The 15,125-nt window shown below is 28.4% G+C and overlaps 1 long non-coding RNA gene across 1 annotated transcript; it reads right to left on the bottom strand.

Annotated features, from left to right (window-relative positions):
• Nucleotides 1-10,922: 10,922 nt before the first annotated feature.
• LOC105793796 (uncharacterized) lies at nt 10,923-14,627 on the bottom strand. The gene is made up of 3 exons (XR_001133577.2): nt 14,375-14,627; nt 11,715-13,921; nt 10,923-11,623 (listed from the first exon to the last, which is right to left on the bottom strand). It is a non-coding gene; the product is annotated as an uncharacterized LOC105793796 (long non-coding RNA).
• Nucleotides 14,628-15,125: the final 498 nt, after the last annotated feature.

Raw genomic sequence — 15,125 nt, 5'->3', positions numbered from 1 at the left:
GATGAAAGGATATCATTTACGTTTTTAGTTGGCTATGAATTCTACCATTGAGGAATGATGCTACATACTACAGAAGTTGTATACCCAACGTACTAGCTTTCGGTTCCTTATCTATTTGAGCTCAGGGTTTCACTTACATTAAGTATACGAGTCACATACATAGTCCATCATCCACTTAGGATTAATGTATGCTACACGATCAATGTCACAAGTGAATAAATCCATAAATGGGTCTAGGATATATTCTACTTGGGTCATTTTTGATGTACTGTCAGTCTAATAAGTCACATCTATGCTTCTATCTTCTGGGAATCATCACCTCTAATACCCAATACAAGGTATCTCCCCAATTGGACTTGATGGACGACATATTAGTCTTTCAAGTGGTTTGCTTGTTTCTAATTAAATTAAAGACATGTTTCGATTATCTACTAATATGAGTTGTCTTTCCATATTACAATATGACAACGTAATACCGCTTAGTATTAGTTAAACGTTAGATAATTTGTAAGTCAATATTTTCTTTCATTTTTCTTTGCATGCAAAAATTTGTTGAGAATAATATATAAATAATATTAATGTAATCAATGGATATTTTATTAAACCAATTTGTTCAAAAAGATACAAGTATGCATAGACAAAAGTACTACACTAAGGGTACTAGATCCAATAGTTCCATCCCTGCATACTAATTTTTGTCAATTGTTACTAGAGCAGGCTTAAAAGGTGTTTGAAGATGATCAAGTGATAAGTTTGTAGTTATAGAGCCCATGAGAGTAAGACGTTTGATATCATGAGCCTCACTCCTAGTAGACTCGTCGAATTATGCATATTAGAAAGCTCGCATGAAAGCGTTCATTACATGTATTGATGGTGCTACATGAGAGGCCATTGAAGAAGGTTTTGACTCAATCAACTATAATTGAGGCAAATGAGACCAGTAAACTAAAAGAAAAGGCATAATATACTACTGAAGAGAGGAGAAAGCATTTGGGAATTTCAAAGCATTAACTGTTATTCTCAACAGAGTAGCTATAGAACAATTCAAGGTTATATCCATGTGTGAAACACCAAGGAAGCCTAGACAATCCACATAATCAACATAAAGGAAATGCGACTGTAAGAATGTTGAAGCTACAAATTTTGACCACCAGGTTTGAAAATTTAAAGATGAATGAGGAAGAAACTATTTCTGAACTCTATGCTCGGTTGTTTGATATTTCTAATGAGACCTTTTGTCTTGGTGAGCAATATTTTGAGGTAAAATTAATGAAAAAGGTCCTACAATCTCTACTAGAATATTTTCCTATTAAGGTGATGATTATTGAAGAAGCAAAAGATATTACAACTTTTAGGTTGGATGAGCTCATAGGTTCACTTAGAAACTTTGAATTAAACTTACAAGATGCACAATGTGATAAGATGAGACTTGAAAAGAATATGACTTTTAATGTTTAAAACATTGTTGCACCATAAAAACAAACTATGGAAGCAATTGGTGAGATTAAAGAACAAATAACATTACTCTCCAAAAACTTCAACAAGACTTAGAAGAGATTTTCTAAGAAGAAGATGATTGTTGGTGATTGTGGTGAAGAAGGCACCAAGAAAATTCAACTAAAGGGAGAATCTATGTCTTCAAAAAAGAAATATGTTCAATGCTACGGATGTAAAGAGTTTGGACTTATACAATTTAAGTGTGCTAATACTAAAAAAAACTTGTTCCTATTACTCTTGTTTCACTTACTATTCCAATAGATGAAGGAGCAGATGCTCCACAAAGAGTTTTTTGTGTGAAAACCCAAGTTCGGAGTGTGTTAAGGATTGAAATTGACACAATCAACATTGAGATTCAATGCTAGCATACCTATAAGGCAAGACTCATCGGTCTAGTCTAAGACTTGAAGACTTTTGGTGATAGGGAGAAGATCTGGCAATTTGGAAAAAAAGGGGAGAAAGAGAGTGAGCAAATTCAATGTCAAACACAATTGATAGGGTACTTGGTGGTTGTTGCTTGGTTGCGATTTTGGTTGATGCTTTTCTTGCTTCAACTTTTTAATTTCAATTTGTTTCTCTTTAGTTCAGTTTGCTTAGCTCAGTTGTTAGATTTGTTGTTTTGATCTCTGGATCAACTTTACAAGTTTTAATTCTTAGTTTAGTTTCTTATCTAGTCAGTTGTTTGGTTCTGATCAATATATATGTTTTAGTCCATAAAGAATGTTTCCACGGATTTCATTCTCTCCAAAGTATTTTTTTAAAGTTGTTTGTTCCCAGAGGGAGTTTAATGTATTTGCTAGTTTGGTTTTCTTAAAATACTAAAGGGGGGATTGTTGGAACCTTTGACTATTCCATATATTGTTCGAACAAACTTTAGAACCTACTGTTATCCCTTACTTTCTCATAGGTTGTTTGAATGAGCAGTTAAACGAGAACTTATACTAGTTAGAGTTCTTTAAATTGGCATTTTTGACAATAAAATGCTATCTTATTTTGAGGGCCAAACTAGCATGATATTGAACAGTTTTGAAGCCCACATTTTACATGTTTCACTTGTTTTTCTTGGGACGCATCATAACATGCTATGCATTTGATATTATCTTGGGGATGAGAATTGATGCTGACCAGCTAATCCTTATCATATCATTATGGATATGCTTTACGACATTTTGTGAAGATAACAAATGGTTTATCAAGGCATAATCCACATGTTTCTAATATCTATTTATAGATGGTGTTTTTCATTGGTTCGATCATTGAATTTGCTGAAGATTGCACTATTTACCCTGAAGTATTTTTCTTGTTACCAATTTTCTTTTTATTGTGCTATGTTGAATTAATTGTTGTCATTATAGCATAGAATTTGTATGTGTTAAGTAAGGAGAGTTTTTGGTAGTTAGGTTTGCTGTATCTAGATCTCTATTGGTGTTACTTGTATCTTGTTGTTTAAAGGGCAGAAAGGGCTTTAGCCAATAGGTGATAATTAGATTAACGAATAAAATTACACTCTGAACAAGGCTCCGTAGGCATAGGATTGTTGCGTCCAAACTGCGTCAACTCTGTTTGTTTTATTCTTTGTTACAATTGTGTTTAGAATGAGCTGTTGTTCGATCACAGTATATAAACTTTTTCAAGAAGCAAAACTGCAAAACAATCTCTCAGCTAACTGTTAAAACAAAACGACTCACCCATAAAAGTAGTAGGCTTCATAGCCTTTTCACCTCATGCTAGTTGACATGCTTTCTCTACTTTCAACCTTAGGTTACATGATTTGATGTTAACGGTAAAAAAAAACATAGTTAGAAAAAAAATTGTTACTATCTCTCTAAACCTCTTGAAGTATTTATAATTATAAATTTTTGGAAAGGTTAAAAACAATTAGAGATAAATTTGTAAAATTTGAAATAGCTGATTAACTGATTAAGTGATTGGTGTACATGATCATCAGATTGGAACATCATCCTCCTCAAATGAAAAGAAAAATGCACTAGTTTCAAAGAAAACATGTTTTGTTTTGCTATTGAAATCAAAACATTCGTGTTGATAGTAATAATTAATTCTCTCGTCACAAAATATTCTAACATCTTAAATATGATCATAATAGATTATATATCAAATCAAGATTAAAATCTTGAATAAAAGGTTTTATTTGATTTTCCTCAAAATGATAAAAAATTGATGAATTCAATTGTGTCGTGATAAAAAAAGAATATGCAAATTTTAAGTAATATCTATATCAAATTCCATCTCCAAACAATCCTATCTCATATATGTATATGTTAAATTAATATATCAAAACGAGAAGGATTGGATGGAGAATTGAGACAAAAAATGGGAATTATATTGAACCCACTATGGAGACAATCTGACTCAAGATTCGGCGTTGGAATATTGCTTTTGCTTCAAGAGGTGGATATATATAAAGGACTTAAGGGATCCTCTTTATTTAATGCTTCTATAATTTATGCCAACCCCTTTCGGCTTTTATGATGTACAATGTCTAATCTACCACGTAAACCCTTTAATTATATTAATTTATCCTTCAACTTAAAGTAAGAGTAGAAAGGCTTCCATGTGATATCCTATTCCTATAGAAATTTACATTATAGGTGAAATATATAATCACATTTATTATTATACTAGAATTCTTCTCAAATGCTTGTGAATATGAAAATCACATATTTAAAGTATAAATGTGTGTAATAACACATAAAATATATACAATATTAAAATGAAAATCAAACACATTAATATATTAGATTAAAAATATTAAATACATTACAACTGTTTATAATGATGTTGTCATCAATTGTGAGTTAGTGTCGAGTTGACTTGTAACACTAAGTTAATCAGAAATTTAATAATAGTATAAATTATATATTTTATAAAATTCTTTAAAACTAATACAAACAACTCATTAATAAATTATATCAGATGATTTAATGATAATACAAATTTAAATACACTAAATATGTAAAAATTGAAAAGAAACAACCAGAGAGGCTTTACTGGGATGATACAGATTAGAAAACGAAACAGGGATTGATGGGTTTGTCATGATTCATGACCATGGTAAAATGTCTATAAATCAAACGCTATAGGATAGAGTTTATATAAACATTCTAATAATAGTAATATATATTATGATATTATTGAAAGAGAACTCAAACTCTAAACATTAAAAAAAAAAACTTTAAGTACAGAAAATCTAAGAGCAAATGAAGCTCGATAATCCTTGTATCAACAATAGAATCCATTTTGGATTTTAAAACTCTCAAATCTAGTTTTGACTGAAAATGATGTTACATGACCAATGAAATATTGATTTAATGGAGGACTTTAGAAGCGTATATTTTCAATGGATTTGATTTTGATGGCCTGTAATTAAGGATGTAAATATGTATATTTTATAGAAAAGGTAATTGAGCAGTATAAAAGGGAGGAATTATGGTTGGTCTACTTGAAGTTTAGTAATTCTAATATTTTCTAATATACCAAATTCACACCGACCTACAAAAGAGATAACGTCTTTTATTTCCAATTACATAAAAAGAAAAAGTATTACCATTTCACAAGGTTTACTCCTATTAATTTATTCCATTCGTTTTAAAAATTCAATCCAATATATTTTAGGTTGAAAATCAGTCATTCTTTATTTTCAAACAACAATACTAATTTAGTACACGATTCAATTTTAAAATAATATTATTAAAAGAGATAACTACAAACTTAAACCATTAACTGTAAAACATATATAGTTTGACAAAAATATTGCAATGATTGATAAAATAAATTGCAATAAGTTAAGACTCTAGAAACTACGTTGTAACCAATAATTTTGTAATTGTGTATTTTTAGGATGTTGGTAATGAATATAACAAATTTTAAATTTTAAATGAAAACATTTTTAAAATTTTATTACATACATATATGCGTGAAACTATATATTTATAATGTAAATGTGTATTTAAAAATAACATATAATAAATAATAAAATGTATGGTTTGAATCTAATTAATAATAACACATTAAATATATAGATGTTAAAATAAAAAAAATTATATTAAATTGTAAATAAAACAAAATTTAAATATATATATATATTAAATTAATGAATACAACACTTCTAACTATTTTCAAATTACATGCTTAATGAATAAACTATAAATCTATATACCATATTGTAACTCAATCACCTGATTCCATTAGAAATATGTTCACTAAGGGCTATTTTGGCAATGCTTTTGGAAAGTGCTTTTGGAAAGTGCCGTGAAAAAGTGCTTTTGAGAAATAAAATATCCATTTTAGACATGATATTATAAAGTAACAAATATGTATTTAAATAATGTTCAAATTAGTTAATATTATGATATTTTAGCAATAATATAAAAACTAATTTATTATAAATTATTGTTAATATTTTAATATATAATATTAATTTTAAATATTTCTAAGTAATTAATATTAATTATTTATTAAATTTAATTAGAATATATAAACTATATTTAAATATTTAAATATAATAATTAAATATTTGTAATTAGATATTGACACAATTGTATTATTTTAAAATTATTTTTATTTTTAATTAATGCTTTTAACACATTTGTATTATTTTATTTTAAAATGTATTTGAATATATAACTCATATTAGATATTAACATAACATAGAAAACATAAACCTAACAAATTAAAATATTACATATATTTGGATTAAAGTTTCAAGTGAATTCATTAAACTAGAAGCTATAGCATCTCTTGTTAATTCCATTTTAAAACAACTTGAATTGTTTGATTCACCGTCATAATCACCATCATCATCGTCGTCATCGTCGTCATCACTTTCTTAACCATGCGCATTTTCTTAATCAATAATATTCTCATATGTCCAGTTAATATCTTCATATTCCATAAAATCTGCATCATTTTGACCGACATGTTTTCGAATAAAATTGTGTATCGTCATTGTAGCAACAACGATCATCGTTTGCTTTTCAAAACTATAACTTCGTATATCCCTTAAAATGACCCCTTTTTTTTCAAAACACCAAAAGTCCGTTCAATCACACTATGCAATGATGAATGTAAATGATTGAATATCTCTTCTTTACCAGATACCGATCTACCTCTATGAAAGTCAGGTAAATGGTATCGCTGACCTCTATATGGTCCAAGATAACCTTTCATTTGAGGATATCCAGAATCAACAAGATAATATTTTCCTACAAGTCATAATATAACAAACAATTAATTCAAGAGTTTTTTTTATAAAAATTATCAATTAAAGAACTTATACTTTATTATTTAAAAAATCACATATAAATAAAATATCTAACCATTTGGTTGGTGCGGAAATTTGTATTTTGGATCTCGAATTGCATCAAGAAATATTCTAGTGTCATGTGCCGGTCCTTCCCATCCAGCCATGACAAAGGTGAAACACATATTAAAATCACATACTGCCATAACATTTTGAGTCGGGATACATTTTCTTCCAATATAGGGAATTTGTTCATTTGGTGGAAGAATAGCGGTAATATGAGTACCATCAATTGCACCTATGCAATCCTAAACAAGTAATCATATTAGCCTCGTGCATATTTTTAGTCGACCAAATATATTAAAATATAATAATATAAAATTAAATTTTAATCTTAAAATGCGGCATATATCTAGAATCATTACGTATTTGTTCGGGTATTGAGCTAAAAAATCCTTAAAACTTTCTCAAGCACAATTGCAAAGTATCGACTTATTGTTGATCCAGACCTTTGAAATCTTTCTCGACATTGGGAAACTTTTGCAGCGGTGCCCAAGATGTATAAAAAAATTCCCAACATTTCACTAAAAGATATGTTTCTTGAAGTTTGCAAGTTGTATCTTGTCTCCAAAACTCTCAACAAACTTGTGAATACCATTTTAGACATCCTAAAATTAATCATACAACGTGATTCATGACCGTCGAGGATCTCTCAGATCCATGTCTCACTTGACTGTTTTAAATCCATGCATGGTTGATTCAATATATGCTTCTAGTAATATAATTGCACGGAAGAAGATGCAACAACAAATAATCGGTTAAAACATTCCATGCGTTGTAAAATCTCTTTCTTTTCCCTTTCATCATCACTTTCATCACTGCTATAATTTTCAACTATACTCATCACCTGTGAATAAATTTTATATCCAAAATCATATATAAACAACTATTGATAAAACTAATTTAGTATAAATTAGTAGAACATAAATTCTGTAACGACCTAAAATCTGTGGGCACCGGAAAAGTATATTATCGGGCTTCCGTCTTAGTAAAATGAGTCATAAATAATTATTAGAAGTAATTATGAGTTTAGTTGAGTGCTTAATTAGGTGAATTTAGTCTAATTAAGAATAATTAGGAGAAAAGGATCAAATCGAATAAAGAGTAGTCTAATTATAAATTAAAAGAAAGTAAAAGGACTAAAGTGGCAATTAAGCCACTTACATGGAAAGAGGCGGCATATATGCGTTAAATTCAAGACTTATTTAAGTTATATATAAATATTATATGTATATAATAATAATAATTATTATTATTTATTTAAATTACAATTTATATTAATTGTATTATTTTATTATGGAATAAATTAAAATTAAGACAAATGTGTGGTGATAAGATGGTACAAGTGTAATAATGTATAAATATACACTTGTATTATAATTATTAATTACTTAAAATTTAAGTAAAATATATTAATTAATTAATTAATTATATTATGAGATTTTTATTTGGTAAACAAATTAAATAGTGACAATTGTATGGTGTTGATGGTGTACAAATGTGAATATATGATTGAATATTTAATAGATATTTAGAATAAATATATTATTATAGTATAAAGTAAATAAAATAAAAGGAAATAAAAACAAAGCAAAAGAACAAAGAAACAGAGAAAGAGACGAAACAGAGGAGAAACAGGGGAGAAAGAAGAAAAAGAAAGAAAAAGGGAAAATAGGGTTTTTAAAGCTTGGAATTTAACTTGGTAAGTCAATCAAGTCCTTTTCTTTTAATTTAGATGTTTTAGAAGTTTAAAACAAAGTTTTGTTGAAAATAAGTTGAGGTTTTGGAAGTTAATAGATTTTTTAGTAGGGTTTATGTTGATTAAATGATGGAATTAAGGGTTTAATTGATAGTAATTTTGTTTGGAATTGAATAACGGATTGAATTGTAAACTAAACTATAAATTTTGAAATCTAAGGATTAAATTGAAATAAATTCGAAATTATGAAAATATGATAAAAATTAGATAGTTAAATGTGAGTTTGGCAAGAAATTGAGTAGTAAGAAGGTATGAATTGAGAAAAGAAAATATATAGGTTTAGTTAGGATTAAATTGAAGTTAAAGTAAAAGTTAGATGAAAATTTCAGCAAATAATTTGTGTTATGCTAATGATTATGGAAATTATCTTAATTTTTTCGTAGCTAATATCGCACCGAGGCATCCACAAGGAAAGGAAAAGAAAAAGTGGTCGAGGAATAAACACGAGAATCACGGTTTGTATCACTATAATTCATATATATTTTGTTATTATTAAGTGTTTAATTTGCTAATTATGTGTGGTAAGTATTATAAGGTAAGTGTTTAATAAATGATAATTTATAATGTGGTATTGAAATTTAAACCGAAACTGAACTGAATTATGGAATACTGGATATTGTTTTGAGTACTGTGTGAATTGTGAAAATACTTAATATTGTTATGTGTACTGCATTGAACTGTGAAAATACTGAAGCAATGAATTACTGCAATACTGTGAAACTGATTGGAATAATGAATTTATAATTGATATTGAACTAATATGGAAATTTTACTGGAAAGTAAATTAAATACCCTATTAACTAGTCGGGCTAGTCAGATATAGTTGGCATGCCATAGGATATGGAAGAGTACGGGTTATTGCCGGCTTACTGATCAGGCACTTATGTGCCGACTACTGTTATTGTTACTGTTACTGATTCGATACTTTGTGTGTCGAATATTGTTATCATATCATTATGATTCAAAGACTTTGTGTGTTGAATATCTTTATCTTATCATTATCGCTACCGTTATTGTTCTTGATCGGTACTATGTATCGTATTAGGCACTATGTGCCGTATTGGTGTGATTGGTTGGAATCTGTATCCGTCAAAGTCCGAGTCAAGTTAATAGGGTAAATGAATAATTTTGATAATATAAATTTTATTGCATGATCTTGAATATGAATTGAAATAAGACATTAAATTGAGGTATTGAATGAAATGTATGAACCATGGGTTCAAGAAATAGATAATGATATAGTTAATGAAATAGTTTTGGTAGTATGAGATGATGTAAAAATATAAGCAAAGAGAAGCAAACCTGAAATAGCCATTGTTGAGAAATGAGAAATGAAAAAATGAAAAAAATGATTTGAAATAGTGAAATAATATGTGAATTTAATTGAATACAAGTTATTGAAATTTATTTATGGATTTAATGTATAAATTGAGTGTTAGAAGATTATAATTGTAAATTGATTATAAATGAACGAATCGAATCGAAAAATAGTCATTATTATTATTATTGTTGAAACAAGTTGATTTAATATATTAAATGTTTATTAAAAGATTAAAAGTATAAATTGAATATAAATAGAAATCATAATGAATGAGTTGATAAATTGATTGGATTTGTATGAAATGGAATGAGTTATTAGAATGAGATGTGGAAAAATCTAATAAATTTTTTTATAGTGAAATAAGTTCGAATACACTTAAATATAAGACTGAAATATTGCTTATTGTTATTAATGATCAAGTTGATTTAAAGTATGGGATAATTAATGAATAATTGTAGACATAAATTAAATGTATATAATTTATCCATTAATGTTATTAATTTCAATTATGGTAATACCACTGAGTATTCCCATACTCAGCGTACGGTTGTTTCCATGCGCAGGTTAGTAGGAAGCCAGTGCTCGGTCCAGCATCCAGAGTAATCCCGACCTCAGAGAAATTTTGGTGATGTACTTTTGTTTTGATAATGTGACATGTACCTAAGTGATATATAGGTTAAGTATAAGAGTTTTGTGATTGTGGTTTTAGAACGATATTTAAATTGGTTATAAGTATGAAATGGAACTTATTTGACATATTTGATTAAAGTATGCTATGTCTGTTATTTATTTGTGAATTAGTTATAAGTTATCCGATATGTCCGGTAATACTCTATAACCCTGTTCCGGTGACGGTTTGGGGTTAGGGGGGGTGTTACAAATTCAATATCCAAAGACCAAACATAAACAACTATTAATAAAACTAGATTACACATAAATAAGTAGAACATAAATTCAATATCCAAAAACCAAACATAAACAACCATTGATAAAACTAGATTGCACATAAATAAGTAGAACATAAATTCAATATCAAAAAACCAAACATAAATAACTATTGATAAAACTAGTTTAGCATTGTTGTTTAGTCACATAATAGATATCTCTGAACCCTAAAAGATCAGAAAATTTTCATCTATCCTCCATTTCCATCTTAAGCCACAAAGCTTTAATCTTGGGATTAATTGATAAAAAACATAATTCGCCTGTTTTTATTGAGCAATAATTTAAGTGCGAAAAAGTATAGCAGACTAGCTTCTGGAACTTCTTTCGACATACTATCAAGCACTTTGATTGCTTGTGGAATACCATATGGATCCATAATAGGAGTCAAACTAGATGTGGCTTGACTCATATTGTCAACTGCATTGCATAATTTTTCTATTTGATTGGACAATCTTGCAGCCCCTTCAATTTCTTTTGAGGGATTTCTTTCTTCCAGTTTTAAAATGTGAACTTGATATTTCAGGGTTTTTTTTTATTTTTTGACCATTTCCATCAATTTGAACATCATTTGAAATGTGAACATCATTTCTCACATTTTCTTCTTCATTCTCTTCAGGTATTTCGTTGTTAACATCCTAAAAAAATTACTACGGAGTGTACCAGAAGAAGGTGCCCATGCTTTATCACCTGTTGCAACTATCCCCATGAACATTTGGTCCAACTTCCCTTCGAATTCAGAATCAATGCTCGATGTTCTAAATTTTTGAGCTTCAGGCACAATCTACATATAAAAAATGATAGTTTAATAACAATAATTATCAATAACCTCATAAATAAGAAAAAAACAAAAATATTCAGAATTATTAATGTACCTTTAGCCTACTCTCCCACCAATCATCCGATGCATCAATGGTTCTTTTTATAGGATTCCACCCTAGACCAATATTTTCGCCTTTAAGTTTCTTTCAAGCTTTCCATTCTTTTTTTAGGGTATCCCACCTATTTTTAATTTGTCTTTGTGAAAAAGCCTTGCCCGTTTCTTTCTCAAAGTTGGTCATTATTTTCAATCATCCATCTTTTGTGAAATGAGTACTAGTCCTATTGCCTTTCAATATCTCTTTAATACAAATATTACCAAATATTTCTATCAATCTCTTATCCCACATTGCTTTGACTTTTCACCACTAACTTTAACTGCCAAAGTACTCATCTATTGTGTATATGAACATATTTGTTTCAGCCAGTAAAGCAATCAAGAAAATCAAATGTCACATAAGTATATTTTTTACATGTGTATCAAAATCAAGATAGGATCCTAAGATTTTTTTTTCTCAATCAAAATCAACTTTCCAAGACCGAATCAAACACAATTAAAAAGTCAGTATAACCAATATTTTATCAATTATTTTTTACCTAATCATGAAATCTAAAAATAAGAAATCAATGGCCCCATCTAGTTTAATTATAACAAAATAATAAATTAAATAAAAATAAAAGATAGGATAAAATTTGAAATGTTGATCTCTCCTACTTCTAGAATCTAGACTTGCATTTATTACCCACATTGTAGAACAAAATAATTAAACATAAATTTTAATGGCTTAAACATTTTCTAATTGATTTTTCAACCAAAAGCAATTAAAATATGTGGTATCATAACCATGAATATTGTGAATTTTTCATTGTTTATTATTTTAGTGGATTTATAGCCAAACGCAACTATAAGATTGACACTAGTCGTCAGCTTCTAAAACAGAAAATGCATTGTTTTATATCAATGGTTGCCAACTCCACAAATGCATAAACTTGTTTACTTCAATTCTGGTATGAATTTGAATAAAAAAAACAAAAATTCACGTTTCTGGTTTAAATCATAGGAATAATACAGTATATAAAAGAACATGTTTAATACAAGTATTGAATATAGATTTGACTGATAAAATAATTAGATAAAAGTGTACTTGTTATAATTAAAATTTTATATAGATTTGACTGATAAAATACCATTCCTATCACCTTTCTTAATTAATCTATAATTAATGTTTAAATTAAAAGATGGTTTAAATAAAATACCATTCGCTATCAGCAAAACATGGTTGAAATCTAAAGAGAAAATAATTTGAAAGAGAAGATAATAGGCAAGGGTTTATAATTTATGAGCTATGATTAATGTTTGTCGCCATCTGTACTCATCATGCTCTGAAACTAGTTATCTCTAACAGTTTTAATTTACTGTCACGTATTTTTATTATATTTTATAAAGTATTTTATATGGTTTATAATTTTTAAACCACTTCATATTAATAAAAATATTTAAGTAGACACCTCCACAATGAAAAAGAAAATAACCAAGCAATCAAACATGACCTCATGTGACCAAGATTAGTAGGTGTCCAATAACTAATCAAAAGAAAAGAAATGGTACACCGAATTCAATGTACTAAAAGACAAGTATTTCTATGTATGTATATATATTAATACCAACATTAAATCTCCAAAACCTAAAATAATTACCACCAAACAATTAAAAACAACAACAACATGCAGTACTCACTAAAGAAAACTAAGAAAATGGCCTTACGTGTTTGATGAAATACTTGCAAGACAGCGCGACAAAAAATACAAGTCCTCACCGCAACCAAATGTTATTTCGCAGGTAGGCGACAAGCATGATTATTTAACTAAAGAAAAGATCACATCTTCCTTGATCATTCTTTGTTTTTTAAAGAAAAATTATTGATATTTAAGTACATGTGTGTCTGTACATATATATTCATTCAACACACGAACAGAGTGAAAGAGAGAGGCATGCAAAGCAAAGCAGGACAAATGAAGACAACATATTAATTAAATCCAATACTACGCTGAACAATGACTGAAGCTAAATCTATAAACCAATACTCCTCAAACAAGACTTTTGAATCAGGGTATAATAATTTATGTTGAGGAATATTACAAATTAAGTTTCCTCCAAAGGTGTCAATGGTCGGTTTGGACGATAGGTATGGTTTTGACGCTTGGCCCACAACCAGAATCGCTGAAATTGCATTGTTATGCTAAACTCTCTAGCAACCTCTTCCTGTATATTGAATCAAAAAAAGGAAAATAAGCTTTTGGAGAAGAGAAAATGAGCTTCTTTTTTTTTTTTTGGCATAAAAAAAGCAGCTGATTGCATGGTCTCCAAGAAAGAAAAACAAAGTATCTATAACTGATATCTTGAACCTTTTGAGATAGACAAAGTTTCAAGAAAACAAAAAATTGTCTATGCCAGCAAAAAATTATCATTGCTTATAGAGTATGGAAGTGAAAAACAACAAAGAAAAAAAATAAAAATAAAAACTCTTCAACATTATCAACGCCCTTTGAAGATAGAAATTTCTCACAAGAAAAATCAGAAAAAAGAAATGAGACCCATCTCATTAAAAAATCAAACAATCAATTTTTGTAAAATTTTTTGTATTAAAATTTCTATAAAAACTAAAAACTAAAGCATAATGAATAATTAAAGAGAAGAAGAAGAAAAGAAACTCACCGGCGGAGGAATTAAAAGAGGAACAAAGAACCAGGGAAAAGAATTTTGAAAGAGAAAATGTGAAAAAAATGGGTATTCTAACGTTTTTTTTGGGAGAAAACAAACTAAGGTTAAAAATGTAAATAGGAGCCAAAAGCACTTTTGGCTGAAGAAAAAGTTAAAACTTTCAACTTTTTCATCTGCCAAAAAGTACTTTTTTTAAGTTGAAATTTTTTCTGAAATGATGTTTGTTCCTTAATACTTTTAAGGGAAAAGCACTTTTTATTGCAAAGGCCCATCTGAGAAGTAAAGGAGAACGGGGCCTAAGTCGCGCTCAAATGAGAAACAAGAAAAAGAGAATCAAAGGTTGACCTGAAGTTATTCTTCAACTTTCAAAGCATGTTTATATTTTCTAGCCTTTACTAAATATAGAGTCATAAAATGTAACCTCGATAAAAATAAGAGTCATAAAATATAACTTAAAAAATATTAAATGTTATGAATGTTATTTAATAGATATTCCACCTTTCATTCTTCATCTTCCTTTACATTCCACCTTTCATCTTTTTTAACCTTTAACTTTCCATCTCTTTGTAACCCTTTTCTCTTATTTATGTATTAGAATACGAAAAGTCTAATCTCCCTAAATATATAGTGGAGTATACTACTTGTAAGTATGATGAAAAAGTATAGAATGAAATAGAAATCATCATATTCTCATATACATATTTTATCTATTAGTTTTGTTCATAATACATTATCAGCACGAACG

This window comes from Gossypium raimondii, chromosome 3, assembly GCF_025698545.1.
Source record: "Gossypium raimondii isolate GPD5lz chromosome 3, ASM2569854v1, whole genome shotgun sequence".
Classification (NCBI taxonomy): Eukaryota; Viridiplantae; Streptophyta; class Magnoliopsida; order Malvales; family Malvaceae; genus Gossypium; species Gossypium raimondii.
Note: the sequence above shows the minus strand (reverse complement) of the source record. Positions and strands in the feature narration are given on the sequence as shown.